Below are 15,776 nucleotides of genomic sequence, written 5' to 3' on the forward strand. Positions count from 1 at the left end.
GCCTATACCGCTGGGCTCCGCATTCCTGCGAGCGGGGGGAGGAAAAAAAAAAAAAGAAAAAAGAAAAAAAAAAGTGAAAACGCATTTGCTTTACCTCTGTCACTGCTAAGAACCTTTTCAGAAAAGCCTTGACTCCTGTCACAGCCTGGCGTGAGGCGACCCAGCCAAAGCACCCAGCGCAGAGCGGAGCTGGCTGGAGAATGGCAAGGCAAAAGAGAAAGCAGCCGGCAGGCGGAAAAAGTGAATTTTCAGTTACGGGAGATTACAGGGAGCAGAGATCAAATTCCAGCGGCGCTGCGGGGCCCGCGCTCTGCCCGCAGGTACCGCGGGCCCTGAGGGGAGCGGCTGAGGGGAGAGCGGGGCCAGGCCGCGGCTCCGGCTCCTGCTCCGGCTCCGGCTCCTCCCGCCCCGCCGCTCTCCCGTCCCGCTGCCCTTCGCCATCCCCGCGGGTCCCGCATCCCGTCCCGTCCCCCCGAGCCCCGCAGCCGCCCGGCCCCGCTCAGCCCCGCCGTGGGCCGGCGGGAGGCGGCGCCGGGGGAGGCGGGCCCTGCCCGGGAGGCCGGGCCGAGCGGGGGAGTTTATCCCGCTGAAGGGAACAGTTTCTCCCGCTGAGAACTGACAGCGCCAGGTCAGTGCGGGCTGCGGGGACCGGCCCCGAGGTGAGGGAGCGGCGGGGTGTGCGGGCACGGCGGGGCGTGAGGGCTGTGCGGGGATCGGGGCTCGGGGCGGGCAGCGCGGAGCCCCGGCAGCCCCGCCGGGGATGCTCGGCCGGACGGGCAGGACGGGCCGGCGGCTCCGGAGCGGGGACAGCGGAGCGCCCGGGGCAGAGCGGAGCGTCCGGGGGAGAGAGGAGCGCCCGGGGGACAGCGGAGCGCCCAGGGCAGAGCGGAGCGCCCGGGGGACAGCGGAGCGCCCAGGGCAGAACGGAGCGCCCGGGGCAGAACGGAGCGCTCGGCGCGGCCCCGGCAGCAGCGGAGCCGCGGGCGCTGCGGGCGGGATGCGGTGCCCGAAGCGCCCCGGTGCGCTCCCGGTGCGGTTCCTGTGCGCTCCCGGTGCGGTTCCTGTGCGCTCCCGGTGTCCCTGTGCGCTCCCTGTGCGCTCCCGGTGCGCTCCCGGTGTCCCTGTGCGCTCCCGGTGTCCCTGTGGGCTCCCTGTGCGCTCCCTGTGCGCTCCCAGTGCGCTCCCGGTGCGCTGCCCGCGCGATCCCGGTGCGGTCCCGGCGCGCTCCCGGTGTCCCGGTGCGCTCCCGGCGCTGTGTCCATGGTGCTGCACCGGGTCCGGCAGCAGCCGGGCAGCGGAGGATGCTCGGGGCTGGAGGGGCGATGTCCCGCCCTGCAGAGGTGATGGGGATCCATCCACGGATGGATGGATCCGCTGCACGCCGTCCATTCCTGCCTCCCCTGGGGAAGCAGTGCTGGGCTCACCTGGCTGCTCTCGTAATGAATGAACAGCTTTTTTTTTTTTTTTTTTTTTTTTTAACAATTTCCCAATCGCAGAAAGTCGGGGAGCCTCTCACAGCCTGCAACAACTGAGATGCTATGTCGAAATATATTGTGTCTTGATGGCATGCCTCAGGTTCGCAGGAGCGTTTTGTAATCTTCCTGGTGTCATTTCTCCCCAGGGTATTCTGCAGCTAGAGAGTGCAAGTTCCTGTGGTGTTGTAACTTTGTGGCCCTGTGTACACACGACAACACTATGCTGACTTAACAGGGATGCGTTTATTAATATCAGTGATGTAAGGCTGGCATTTATTGTGATTAAAAGCTCAGGGAGTTATCAATTTCTGGATGTCCTGTGGAGTTTAGGTTCCTTTAAATCAGATGGATCAGTTATAATTCTCCTTGAAATAACCAGGGGTTTGGGTTGGATTTGTATTTGTGACTTGCTGCCCCGTCTTTGAACAGGCTTTTGTTGTAGAGCACGATTATAATGTTCCATTAAAAAATATCTATTTTCTGGTAGCAATTAGTCCATCATTTAATAAGTGATTTACCTTTTAAAGGTTACTGTGGTTTGTTACTAGTTAACTAACAATTCCCAGTGTACACCAAGTGACTGTGGCATATGATCCTGAGTGCTCTCCTTTGAAAAGAAGTTTCATATGGTGTGCTCTCATTAATATCAGAATTTGGTGCATCAAGTGATGTGTTTGACATCATTATTCACTTTGGCTGTCACCAAAAAAAAAAAAAAATTGCTGCAAAAATTGCTCAGAGATTTAATTATGAGATTACAAGAAATCACTGCTAGCAGTGTGTTAAAGCATGTGGCACAACATAAGCGTGGGCTTGTCAAGGGCAGAGAGAGCTGAAAAAAAAAAATAGTTGGCACTGACTTTGAATGATAACCAATCAGAAATATAATAAAGAAGTATTTTTACACAGACAGATTTGAATTGGAATGTTTTTAGGCACAGTTTTGTAAAATATCTCACTAACTTGTAGTGGTTCAGAGATTCCATACTTCCAAACAGCCTTAAGATGGTCTGCGTTCCTTAGAAATGCCAAATCCTGGACAATACAATATATTTAACATCAGCATTCAGTGAAGCTTCCAGTATAATGCAGAATATGCAAATAATATTTTTTCCTGATATAAATTTGTGTTTCGTATAATGAATTCTGATATGAAGGCGGTGAAATATTAGAATTTAATTGAAGGATATTGAAGTTATGCCTTTTAATCTTCCTTATTGGACTGATAAATACACCCCTTATCAACAGTGCTTCGGAATCTGACTCTTTTGTGGACTTTTTAAAATAACCACAAGTCCATTTCTAAGTCAATAAAATGAATTTATGGGCACTTTAAATTTAAAGGCACTGTTTCAATTACTTTTAGTGCAATTTCCTACTTACAGTAATGGCTAATAAAATTAAATTTGAAATTTTGCAAACGACTTTATTGTAAAAACAAGAAAAATTTTGAAGTAGAGTGAAAACTCTGTCTTGTACAAAGCTGGACTAAATAATGAAAAGCAAACTTAATACTTTTTTTCACCTTGATTGGTGAGGCCCTCTTCAGGATTTTTTTTAAATGTAATCTCTTTAGAGTGGAGTTGAATATATTTCCTAGCCCTTTTCAGTAGCCTAATTGTGAATCAGTATTTGATATTCAGAATCTGAGTTTCTTTTACAAGCTTTTTCACAAGGATTGTTCCCGTGTCCTTCTCTGCCTGGCAGTAAAAGTTTCCAGTGCAGTTACTCAAGAGGAATCATCCCACAGTTACAAATTCTCCATGCTAGGTTCTTTTGAAGTCATGGATACAACATTTTCCATTAGTTATTGCTTCTGGTTTCATTTTTTAATCACTAATAGGTTCATTCAATCCAGCATGATATTAGATGATAAGTGCTAATTATTTCACCCTGTGTTTCCATAATGGTGTTTAGCTTTTTAACAGCAGGATCTGGTTTTCAGGAACTTTATGCTAAATGCTCTTTGTGTGTCAGTTCACTCCTTGTGAACTAACAAGAGAAGGAGTTAGAAATAATCCAAAGCAAGAGAAAAATGTTGTTCTCAGGTCCTACTCCTCATGCCACAAACAGAATTTGAGGGTTCCCATTAACAGGCCAATTTTAAGGACTTCATTTACAGAGTATTTGGGGGGAAAATCTCCTTGCCCCCGTCTTTTTCCCTGTGGAGGCTTTTCCAAGGCAGAATGAAAAAGGAAAGAGCCGTAAGATTTGTCTTTGGCTTCTCAGGAATACGAAACATAAATTGATTCCTGCATTAAATGATAAAACTTTTCTATTTCTTTTGTCTCTTCCCCTCTCCATTTTTTTTTTCCACAAAGGGAATTTTTTTCAGTTGTTCTTTGTTTAAAATGTAGGGTAGTCCACCTTTACCCAGCGATGCTGCTGCTTTCAGGTTCCAGGGACAATGCAGAAAATCCTGGTGCTAAGCAAATTATCACCCTGGTACTCAGCCCTGTGGTCAGTGGGCTTGGGATACTCCCATGTCTTGCAGGTATAAGGAAATAAAAGGAGAAAACAAATGTGGCAATCATAGGAAACATTAAGTTTCTACTTCAGCATCAGCTCTTCTGCTGCAACATGGACTTTCCTCTTGCTCCCGCCACAAAGTTGTCAGCTCTTCTCACACTGCAGGGCAAATTATAATAAATCTGTCCTAGAGTTTTGCTCCTTAAATTTAGAGGGGGGTTGGGGGTAGAAATGAAGCAAGGCCTATTCTTCCTATCTGGAAACTTTCGCAGAACTGAAGTCAGTTTGATGATGTTCACATTTTTCTCCCACTCCACCCACACCTTCCATTATGTTATTTGGCCTGTTTGCCCTCTCATAAACCACTCTATAGAATTGAACTAAACAATGACATCATTCTCCAATTAAAATTCATGATACATGAACTATATAGATATTTTTAATTACCTGTGTTGCAGCAGTACCGAGCAGCCTAGTCAAGATTGGGGCCATCTTCTTACTCAAATGAAATAATTGCCCCTGTTCTCAATACTGGATGATCTAGGACATGAGAATGCAAAGAGTTCCCCATTTGCAATGGAGAAACAATGCAGGAGGGAGATTGAGGTAAAAAATGAAATTAGAAATGTCAGTGTGTCCATCTGTGCTTACGAGAGTAAATGATGCTGACAGTGGTAATAGATTCTAATTGCATGATGACAGAAAAAGTTAGGGATTTGTGTGATAAATCCCCAAATCTGCAGCAAAAAACACCTCGACTTCTAAGCAGTATTCTCTTCTCTTTGCTTGGCAGTTTCTCAAGCTTTCCCTGGAAATAGGAAAACTATCCCCCTTAGAAGGGGAGGAGAAGGAGCCACCTCCAAAGCCGGGTTGTGAATTTCTGGAATGGACTAGCAGGAGATGCTCTGTGGACTTGCATCAGCCACCCCCTCTCCTCATGACTAAGCAGATCTCCTCCATGCCATGCAGGCTGCACATTCAGGACAAAGTCTATGAATTCAAGTCTCTGAATCCCAAAGTCTACTCTGCTGGTTGATAATTAGCAATTTACAAAACACAAAGCTGCCGCAGCTCTGGGGGTGCATGCCCAGCACTGCATGGCTGCCGGGGTGAACACAGGTGTGTGCTTCTGGACATGCTTATAGGGGATGTGTGTGTGTAGGGAAGGGATTAACCCTGTGTTAGGAATGGCTTCCTACTAATCTCAGCAGTCTGAAAGGCTCTGTGTAATTTCTGATAACCCAGGATAATAAATATTAGGCAATACCCCAACAGAAAATATACAGAACACTCCATGCTAGCAAAGAAACTTCTTGGTTTAGTGGAAGATGCATAGGATCTAAAAAAAAAACAAAAAAAAAATCCCAGCTTCCTTGAGGTCAGTGGTGGATGTGCTGTTTCAGTAGGATCAGGTTTGCAGTGATAAAAGTTCAGTCCTCTGTGCAGTTTGCTTCCATGCAATTACTGCTGAATTCCTGCGTGGCTGTGGGTTTAGCATGCTCAAAATTGAGGGTCCGGCTCTAAGGGAATTGCAGCTTGCTCTGTGAGACGAAATGCCTGAAATTAAACACCCACGAGTATGTGTTACAGTTAAATCCTAGATATTTGCTTTAAAACTTGTAAGAAATGCCAATGTAACAGGAGGAGTTATTTATCTGCCTCTTACGTGATCAGTTTCTTAACGTATTTCAACTCCAAATGAAACGCCAACATTTTGCTGCAGATGCTGCAGTTGGTATTAGTTTATTCCAGACTTCAAATTAGGCATGAATTCTCCTTTTGCTCTTCTAAGAGCTATTATTATGCCATTATAAACTAGTCTGCTTCGTGCTGCTTTAGGGGCTGTTGGAATTTCATGAGCTCCATGGGGATTGATGTCTTTCCTCTTCACCACAGATCGGATGGTGACAAAGTTTAGATTCCCTTTGCCAGAATCCTCTGATTTTTTTACAGACATCCACTCCAATCCCTCTAACTCACCTGTGTGTATAAAATTCTAAATAAGTGATTTGCATCCAAGCACCTTCAGCTGTGTGGAATATTTACAGGATAAGGCAGAGCAGTGGAAGATTTCTTATTGCATCTTGTGCCTTCCGCCGAGTTTCAGCATTTACTTTGCAGAGAATTTCATATTTGCACAAAGCAGTCCTGCCCAGAATTATGATCTCGTCTTAAACTTTTTACACAATACATGATTACACCACATTGCATAAAATGGGATTTTTATGTTATGATATTGCATGAGAAGTCCATAGTACTTGTGTGTTTGTTTAGATTTATTGAACAGGGAGGTTGTGTAACTGCTGTTAGTATTTGTGGCTGTGTAGCAGCAATTTTGAAGTTTGAGAGGCTTTGAGCTCAGGTTGCCAGCTGTATACCAACAGACTGATGAACATTTTCACTCCCTGTGCTAGGGGAATATTTGAATATTGCTGTCAACTAAGTGCTCAACCATAGTGCTGTGAGAGAGATGTCAGGCTACCAAAAGACTCAGATTGTTCCACCAAAAAAAGGAACTATGGAAAGAAAAATGTTAATTACAGGCTTTAACACTCACACCAAGATCTTCTAGTAGGGGTGGTCAGAAAAACAGGTTTTACTACCTGGACCTGGTGCTTTGTGGTGCTATCTAATATGGGGGCTTGTGGAAAAATGCAGCCACTTCTATTTACTGCCTTTCATAATGTACATATTTCCTCATGATAGGTTTAGGTCCTGACTTTTTATGTCTACAGTAAATAAAACTGAGAGTTTATCCTTCCATCTCGAATGTGTTTTCCTTGGAGTTGCTGTTCCCTACAGTGGTATTTCAGCTACAGTATTTTATGCTGAATCTCAGTTTTTAAGCTTCATGGAAGCATGTTATTATGTGGTACATTGCTAAATTGATTTTTAATCTTACCTATGAATGTAAAAAAACAAGAAACCCAAATTTTATTTTCAGTTACACCCAGAGAAATCTACAGATAAGCAAGTACAGAAGTACATGAGGGCAAAAGGTTGCTTTATTTACTCAGAGTTTATCTGTATTCTCTAAACTTATTCAGGACCATATTCAGGGAGAAATTTTGAAGAGGATGCAGCAGAGGGTCTCATTTCCTCCAGGATGAGGAAAAAATATAATATTTATTTGTTTTCTAGCAGATATTATTTCTAAAACAAAGTTCTTGCACTGACTTAATTATGCTCCAATCCCCCTAAAGGTAACCAGTGATAGGGGATGGATTTATTTCGTGGAGTCACGAAAGTTCTGCAAGGGTTTCACTGTTTTTCTTCCCTTTTGTCACTCCCAGATTCCAACATTTGCACTTAAACTGCATATCTGAGATGCCTTGTTTGTACAGCAAGGCATGGTAACGTATTTGGGGATAGAAATTATTAGAAATGCTAAGAAAAACAGGTGTCTTATTTCTTTTAAGTATTCCCCTAGTATTGGCAACATAAATTGAGTTTTACAAATGGGTGCATATTTGAGGGCACTCATACAGAGGTACAGACTTTCTGAGTTTTGCCTAGAACAGGATTAGAGGATGTGGAAACAAAAGTTCTGCAGATGTGCTTTCACTTTCACAATTTCCAGCTGTTGCTGAAGATGGTTTGAGATGATAAACAAGATGAAACTTTAAGCCTTATCTAAAGCAAAAGGGTTTCACATTAAATCCATTCTCTGATTGAAATAAGCACCATTTAAAGGGTTTCTTTCCTGCATTTGGTTTGGGTTTTTTTACATTTACACTACAGCTATTGCCAGGATTGCTGAACTGGCCTGGAATGGATTCTTTAGTAAAGATCTCATCTAAATAGGAGTTGTTCATTTGACTACAGAACAACTTTCCAAATTGGTGCTACAAAAGTTTCAGGTCTTGAATTTAAAATAAAAGCAAATATTCAAGAATTCCATTGAAAGGCTCAGGTTTTTTTACCAATCGTTTCAATGTATTCCTCATTAGTAAGGCAATGCAAAATAATTTTTAAAAATCTGATGGAAGCTTTATTAGTAGTTCCTACCTTGTTTCTTTGGGTTATTATTGTTATTATTATAATTAATAACAGAAATAATAATAAATGTTACTGAAAGCAAATTCCACCCCTGCTTTGCCAGGTTTTGGAGCACTATTTGTGATGTGAGCTCACCAGTTGTCTCAAACTGCTGAATTGTTTTTGTGACACAGGGAAGAACATTAGGCCATGATGAACAGGAAACTCCAGAGGGTTCCTTGCACGGCTTCCTTTGGGCACTGCCCAAATTTTGTTCCTTGTGTGGCCAACTTTACCAGGATATTTATTATGTCCCCAAATCTGCTTCAGAGTCGGGCTTTTTGCAGGAATCCAGCTCCTTGAATAAAACCCACACCTGAGACCCTTGCAGTGCTTCAGGTTTTTAGACAGGGTAACACACCAGGTTATGCAAGCTGCATTCTGACACAGGTAATGACATTTGAGGAATTATTTTCTTAGATCAGGATTACTGATTTATTAAGAAACAGTGATTACAGCACAGCTGGCGTGGGCAGGAATTCTTGACAGTGCTTGAAGTACTGGGAAACCCTTCAGCAGCAAGAGCCCACTTTTCCTACAGCAAAGATATTTTCTTGTAGATGTCGTCTTGAAAAAAATTTGGCAATGAAAATCATAATCCAAAAATAGAATATTAAAGATCTACATGCTAAATTTGTATAATTTGTATTAAAATAAACCACCCAGCAGGCAAATGTCAGAGTCCACAGTAACAGGTCCCATTATGAAATGAGTCTATCACTGTTTCCATTGGTATCTGTCTATTTTTTCATGAGTCACAGTTTTGTTGAGAAGGGCATTTTTTATGCAAGGAAAGAGTTGCACACAGCACAGCAGCACTGTGAGCTGTACATAATCTGCTGTTTCATCCTTCATGATGTAACACTGAGGATGTGGAAGTCATGTGCACTTCTTTCCATTCTTTTTTTGGTGCCAATTTCGAGTAGGTGAGCAATCAGACAAAAACCCAGAAAGCTGCTGTGCATTTTCTCAATTCTGCTTTTAAAAGATAACAATATTACCAGCGCCCTCTTCTTTTCTAATATTCATAAAACAGAATTTATGCAAAATAGGTGGAGTAATGTGCAATGTTAGGATTGGCTCTGGCTTTTTTAATCTTGTGAAATAGCAAGATTATCTTTAATCTTAATAGAGGCTACTGGTGTGCAGTGTGATTAGATTAATTGCAGTGGTGGATTAGGGCAGGGATCGAAGGCCAGTGTGGGACTTTGGAGGCCCAGCAGAGCAGGGAGCTGGGAAAATGGGAAGAAGCTGTCCACAGTGAATATCAGGAAAGGAAATTAATTAATTAATTAATTAATTAAAGGAAATTTCAGAGGAAGGCAGTGGGCAGATTAGTGATGCCTGCTGGACTTCTTTATTTACTTAGACCTTTTTATTTTTGCCAATGGAAGCATCAAAAAACCGGGGGAATTCTTTAAAAAAATACCGATGTTTGAATTTCAATCTGAAAGCTTCAAGTTTATTGTTGGAACCCTCTTGATTTTGGATTCTTCTCTCTGGTCTCTTATGAGATTTTCAGCTTTTCTTGGTTTAAGATGTGCTGACAATGCCATAACGTGGTCTTTCACTGTATTTTGGCATCCCTGCTCATTGTTCTTTTTCTGCCCAAGTTTGCTCTGTTTTTTAAATCTAGCCTGGCTCATGGTTCCTCTGAGAGCAGGAGCTGTCTGATCTCTCCCAGCAAGTGACAGCTCTGCTGTCTCTGGGGACAGAGCAGGCAGCGAGCGCTGCCGCAGCCCGAGGTGAGTTCACAACAGCAACAACAACTGCTCCACGCTCTCCACTTGCTGTCCTGGAGCGTGCCCACGGCCTCTGACGCAGCCTGGGCAGCAGATTCCTGTCCCCTCCCCTCTCCCAAACAGGAAGGCACAGCACAATGTTAGAAAGCATGTGGCAATTTTGAATTTCTGCTCCAGCTTGACCCTGAGACACGAGGGCGGCTCTGTTGTTGGCACTGGTGGAAGAGCTGGGCTGGGGATCTCCACACAATGGCAGAGGCAGTGGATTTGAATTTTAAAAAACCCAAACCCACAATAAAACACTAGATGTGAAAACACAGTGACCATCTCTCCCTTTCCTCCCCAAAATTTTGAAGGGAGGAATAAAGGGAAGAAAAGGGTTGAGGCGAACAAAGGAAGAGAAAGGAGAGAGAACCTTTAATTGTCCTGGAAGGAAAGCAGGAAAAAGCAAGGAGGAAGAAGAAATTGATGCAAGCATGGTTGCCACTTTCCTGACAATTACTCCAGGAAAGGCTGATGAATGTAGTAATTATACCTGGCACTTACTCTGTGGAAGACAGGAACTCTCTGGAGTGATACAGAACTCATTTAGCTACGAATATGGAAATGAAATAAATGGAATAAAAACTATGGAGGCTAAACACTACACAGCACTGTTGTCTACTCCCAGGGTGTCATTTAAACTGTTGTACAGCTCCTGGAAGAAAGCATCCTCTGAGTAAGAATTCCTGAAATTAAATCAGAGAAAAAAACTGGGAAATATGCTGTGGAGGGGAGTGTGGCAGTGGGAAGAGTTCCAGACAGAGCCCGTGGGATTTTCCTCCCTGCATCTTCTAAAAGCCATTCTTCAGAACAGGTGCCCTTATTTCCTTTGGTGCTGAGCAGCAAATCTGATGAAGAGTGAGTTTTCCTCCATATCCATGGAGAAAGTGGATTATCCTAAAAGCTGGAGGTAATTTTGAGGTGCCAGTATGTTGTTCACAATTCTCAGAGTAGGACATGAGATTAATATTAATAATTATAAGTATGAATAATTAGAAATATGAATACTTATAACTGCTTTCCAGCTTGCTGGAGTATTGCAATTCTTATTTTGTGGAGTCTTGAAGCAGCAAAATTTTTCCTATGTTTTTATGAGACATGAAGATGGATGGGTAAATGCCTCTGCTGGATGGCAACTACAGGAATTTGATCATTATCGAGAATGGAACTTGTATTTTAGAGTTTTCCATCTCTACAGGGGTTTCTGCACAGATATTTCACTGAAATTAACTTCAAATTTGGGGAAAAGGGGTCAGTGCCTTTATCAGTGCTCAGTGAAAGGGTGAACAAGGAAAAAGCATTTTGGTGAGATTTAGGAGAGCCTTGTTCAGGTTCTCACTGGTGCTGAACACCTCCAGAGCTGTGAGAACCCACTACAGCCATTCCCAGCAGAAACTGGCACCACAGGTAGGAAGAAAAGCTGGTTCACAATCCACTGAGTGGATTTGAGGAAAACCAAAAGAAAACCCCCAAGCAATGATATTCCTCATTCTCATTGAACACAAAAGTTGAACCCTACCAGTAAATCAGTGTGCTGGAATTTGGGCACAGGTGCAGGAAGTGGAAGGTTCAATGGATAAATTCTTAGAACTGTCCCTGCTCCAGTTTTTAGCTCAACTAATTAAAAGCCATTCAGTCACTTCCCTGAAATAATCTAGGAGCCAGCAGGGGCCTTGGACCATCTGCAAGAGGCCATTTAGAAATTGCCACCCAGTCTGGCAATGGGAGTGGGACAAGCATGGCCAGAGTGGGAGCCCTGGTGCCCTTCAGTTTTTGGGAAGAGCTGAAATGGAATCAGCTGAAATGCCTTTCAGATTTGCTGTCATTTCTTTTGAAGTTCCTTCCTGCCCTCAGAACAAGATGATCTGTGCTTGATGGATTTTTAGCTCTAAAAGATGAGTGATCTGTAATGTGGAGATCTTTCTAAGAAAGCTTGTGGCACACAGGACAGAAATTGTGTATTTGGTAAAACAGAGGTCACTGCTTCACTGGAATTTCATGAAAACAAAAATCTCTGTAGGTCATTTTATTCTGTGTTACCTGTTCATTTGGCTGCCATGTAAATAAATAAAAGAAATAAAGCCCAAAATTTTTAAAATTACTTCACATTTTTTTCTCACCCCAGTGAAACAACAAGTTCTGGGAGCTTGTGTTGGAAAAATTCTTTATTTACACATCTGTCCTGAGCAGATATTACAATACTGGTATATGATAGAGTCAATGCTCTGAAAAATAATTGGAGTTTTTTATTGGTCTACTGTCTGTTCCAAGAACTAGAGACAACATTGTAACTCACCTGTAAAGGACATATCACAAACTGTTTGCTCTGGAAATTCCTCCTGTCTCCAGTGAAAGCACAGAGGGCAAACAAAGCTCTGAAAAGTGTGCACAAGGTGTGAGGGAAGGGGTTAGACCTGGGTTTAATTCATTTAATTCATGGTTCTGATCCACCAGGGCAGCCTGAGCTCTGCTCACCATCTCCTGCTTTGAGTGGCATTGCAAAGGACAGCAGGGCCACAAAGGCTGATTTGCCCCAAATTCAACAAATAAACCGTGGAATTTTAATTCTGTGATAATTAATGGAAAGGATTTTACACAGAAGTGTAAAATCTAAAAGATGAAGGGGTATTTTAACACCTGGAAATTTGGGAGCTAAAATATTTGACTGTGTTAGCACTATTTTAAATTTCATTTCTGCCATAAAAGGTGATAAATATTTTAAGTGCTGAATCCTTTCAGCTCTGTGGTCATTGATTCAATTAAAGGAGCTGAAATTCTCGTGTTTTGTTGAGACATAAAAAGAAACTTCAAGAACCTTTTTTTGTAGGCAATTAAAGAGATGAAGCATTCAAGAAGAAATACAAAATAAGCTATAAGGTTTTTCAAAAGAATGAGACAATGATTTCATAATAAAAATGGGGCGATTCAGAGATGCAAAGATGAAAATTTTAATATTTTAACTTCAAATAATTGACTGGCAACCTCAGAAACAGCATAGAGAGAAGGAAGCTCTGTTTACCTTTGTAAGGGCATTGTCTTGAATATGGGAAATCAGAGATGGGGAAAGCATTTATTTCTATAGGAAAAATACCCCAGCACTGCTCAAGCCCTTTGGTTATTCTTAATTAAAGAGTCATTTTTAGAGGAAATCATTAAAGACAAAACTTGTCATTTTAAACCCAGCTCAAACTGGCTAAAGTGCAAGAGGGTGGATATTAATAAAGAGGTTGGATATTGGAGGGAAATTCCTAATTAGGAGAGTGGGGAGGCCCTGGAACAGGGTGTCCAGAGAAGCTGTGGCTGCCCCATCCCTGGAAATGTCCAAGGCCAGGTTGGACAGGAATTGGATCCACCTGGGATAGTGGGAGGTGTCCCTGCCCGTGGCTGGCGTGGGACTGGGTGATTTTTGAGGTCCCTTCCCACCCAAACCATTCTGGGGTGCTGTGAAGTCACCACCTCCTTACGTGTGCTGGGGCAGCAGCACAGCCACAGCCATTCCAAACTGGAAGAGTAATCCAGAAATGCAGAGTTCTGGAAGATCTCTTCCTGTTTTCTCAACCTTTAAGGCATATTTTTCACATTTTCTCCACCCTGGAAAACCTCGGCAAAAATGGGAATTAAACCACAAAAATGGATATCTGGTGTGTTAATATCAAATCAAAATCAAAATTTTCCAGCTTCAATGGTTTGTAGTACGATAAAGAGTAACACAGAATGAGATAGAAAGGAAATAATGTGGGAATTATTGTGGCTGTTAAGAAGTGTCACTCTGCCCTTATCCAAATAGTTTTTGAGCAGTAGAACCAATTCCTTTCGTTTCTTATGAATATGTCTTTTTGGAATTCTTCGTTTGGATTTTTTGACTTTTTTCTTTTGCCAGTTGAGCTCAAATTGTTGCTCTTTCAGTGGTGAAATTTCAACAATGATTTCAGCCCTTTGTGTTCAAACTCCTCTACATTTTTAGTCAGTCCTGGCTGAAAAAAACCAAGAGTTTCTAAAGCCTTTGGGATGAAGAGAAAGAGCCCAACAAAGCCACTATAGGAAACAGTGAATATTACAAGCTTTTTTTTCTTTACAATGACCTTATCAACTGAAAAATTATTTTTTAATGGGCATTATATGAATCAATCTGTTAAACAAATATTGGTGTTTTAGAATGTGTTCCAAAATCTGCATACCTTTGGGATGTGCTGGCCAGCTTCTGGAGCCACTGCAATATGGGACTTCTTAGAGGTTCCTTGTTTCAGAATGAGCCTGGATCAGAGTATTTTACTACAGGGAACTGGAAGCACCAGAAATCCCACAGGGAAACATCTCCCTTTTGGTAAATCAATCAAAGGCCCAGAAAGGCATCTAAACATTTCCACTTTAGTCTCAACTACTTTGTCAATCTTCTGAATTTCCTTCCTCTCTATCTGAACCACGAGCTGTTATTGAAAAATTGTTCCAAATCATCAATTCATAGAGCCTGAAACTTTTCCAAGAGAATAAAAAAGCAGTTTGTGGCCTCTGGGAGAGTAAATTCCGGGGTTAATTTATAACTAAAGCAAATGTATCTATAAAAAGAAGAAAAGCTCCATAAGAAATATGTTAACAAATGACAAGAAAAAAGAGGCTTGATAAAAGATATCAGGACTTGTTTGGCACCAGTGATTTTATGACTGAGGAATTCAATTATAGGTGTGTTGGGAGTAGCAAATCACAATCCTTTAAATTACTAATGGGAGACAAAGCTCTTTATCATGGCCTGAATGTGTTCACATGAAATGTTCAGTCCTGCCCTCTGTAAATAAACTTTTAGTGCTCACACTATGCATCTGCACCGGCCCTGTGTCACCACAGTAAAAAAGATACTCAATGTCTGTTGAATCACTCTCCAAACACTGCAGGATCAGAAGTGATGTTATCCCCCAGATCCCTTCCTGTAAGCACGGAGAGTTCTTCCTGCAGCACTTTTCTTTTTCTGGTGGGTTTGGGAGCGCTGGGCCTGTGTGACATCAGAGGGCTCCCAGCCATTGAACGCTATCGGCGGCGGTTTGTTTGCCCTCTTGTTGGACACATCAGTGTCACAGAGCTCCTGGGCTGGTGGTGCAGATTATGACTTTGGACTTGCCCAGGAGAGGAGATTAGGCTGGGATCAATGGCAGATGAAGCCCTGCCTAGAGCCTGACAGCCTGACACGGCGGGCAGGAGGAAGGGCTGCTGCTGGAAATGCAAAGGCAGCTGCTGGGGACGTCCCCCTCTCCCAGCTGGGACAGGGAAATGCCAAGGGCTCCTTCTGGGTGTTCCAGGGCTGGGCATCGCTCCTGGGCTGCTGCAGACACGGAAACTCGTAAAGGCGGCGGGGCCACCGCAGGTTCCTTTCAGTCTCTGTAGGGTTTTGTTGGTTTTGTTGCTTTTGTCATTGCTGTGACCTCCAAACCCTCCCTTTTTACTGGGGCATCCCTGTAGGAATGTTTTATGCACACTGCCCACCCCAAAGCATTAAGCCAGCCAGTTATACAAGAAGTAATTCGCTTTATTTCATCATCACTTCCTTTCCTTCTTTTGGCTTCTGTATAAAGAATGTTGTTTGCCTAGCAAAGGTTCAATGCATAAAACTTCCTCCCTGAATACCCAAAAACCAAAATGTGTAATTCTTTTTGGTCATCTTCTTATTGACCAACGGATTTTACATTTAATGGGAAGATTATTCTCTCCGAATTAAGTGTTGGTTTCTACCATCTCAAGCATTTGAGAACTTTAAATTATAAGCAACATCATTCAACTTCTAGTTATTTAATAAATTCTCTTTGTTGGTTTCATTGACACAGAGATAAAAAAACTAAGCAGTGTTGGAGTACCCTTGTCTTAATCTATTACAAATGTTTATTATACATAATATATAATAAGTATTTAGCCACTGTGATTGGTAGCTGGTAATCAGCCCATAGCACTAATTTTGATAATTAATTTTATAACCTCCTGCTTTTACATAGGGTTGATGAAATCCCAGGGAAGTATGTGAATT

General features: G+C 42.6%; 1 protein-coding gene across 2 annotated transcripts in view; it reads left to right on the forward strand.

The window, feature by feature from the left end:
- Positions 1-537: 537 nt before the first annotated feature.
- PPARG (peroxisome proliferator activated receptor gamma) overlaps positions 538-15,776 on the forward strand; it is a 52,927-nt gene continuing 37,688 nt past the window's right edge. Inside the window, exon 1 of one of the 2 annotated variants that reach the window (XM_056501253.1) lies at positions 538-628. The gene's annotated coding sequence lies outside the window, so the exon portion shown is untranslated. Of the gene's footprint in view, positions 660-15,776 lie in introns of both variants that reach the window. The other variant, XM_056501252.1, reaches the window with a different exon arrangement.

The sequence above is a fragment of the Oenanthe melanoleuca genome, chromosome 12 (genome assembly GCF_029582105.1).
Source record: "Oenanthe melanoleuca isolate GR-GAL-2019-014 chromosome 12, OMel1.0, whole genome shotgun sequence".
Classification (NCBI taxonomy): Eukaryota; Metazoa; Chordata; class Aves; order Passeriformes; family Muscicapidae; genus Oenanthe; species Oenanthe melanoleuca.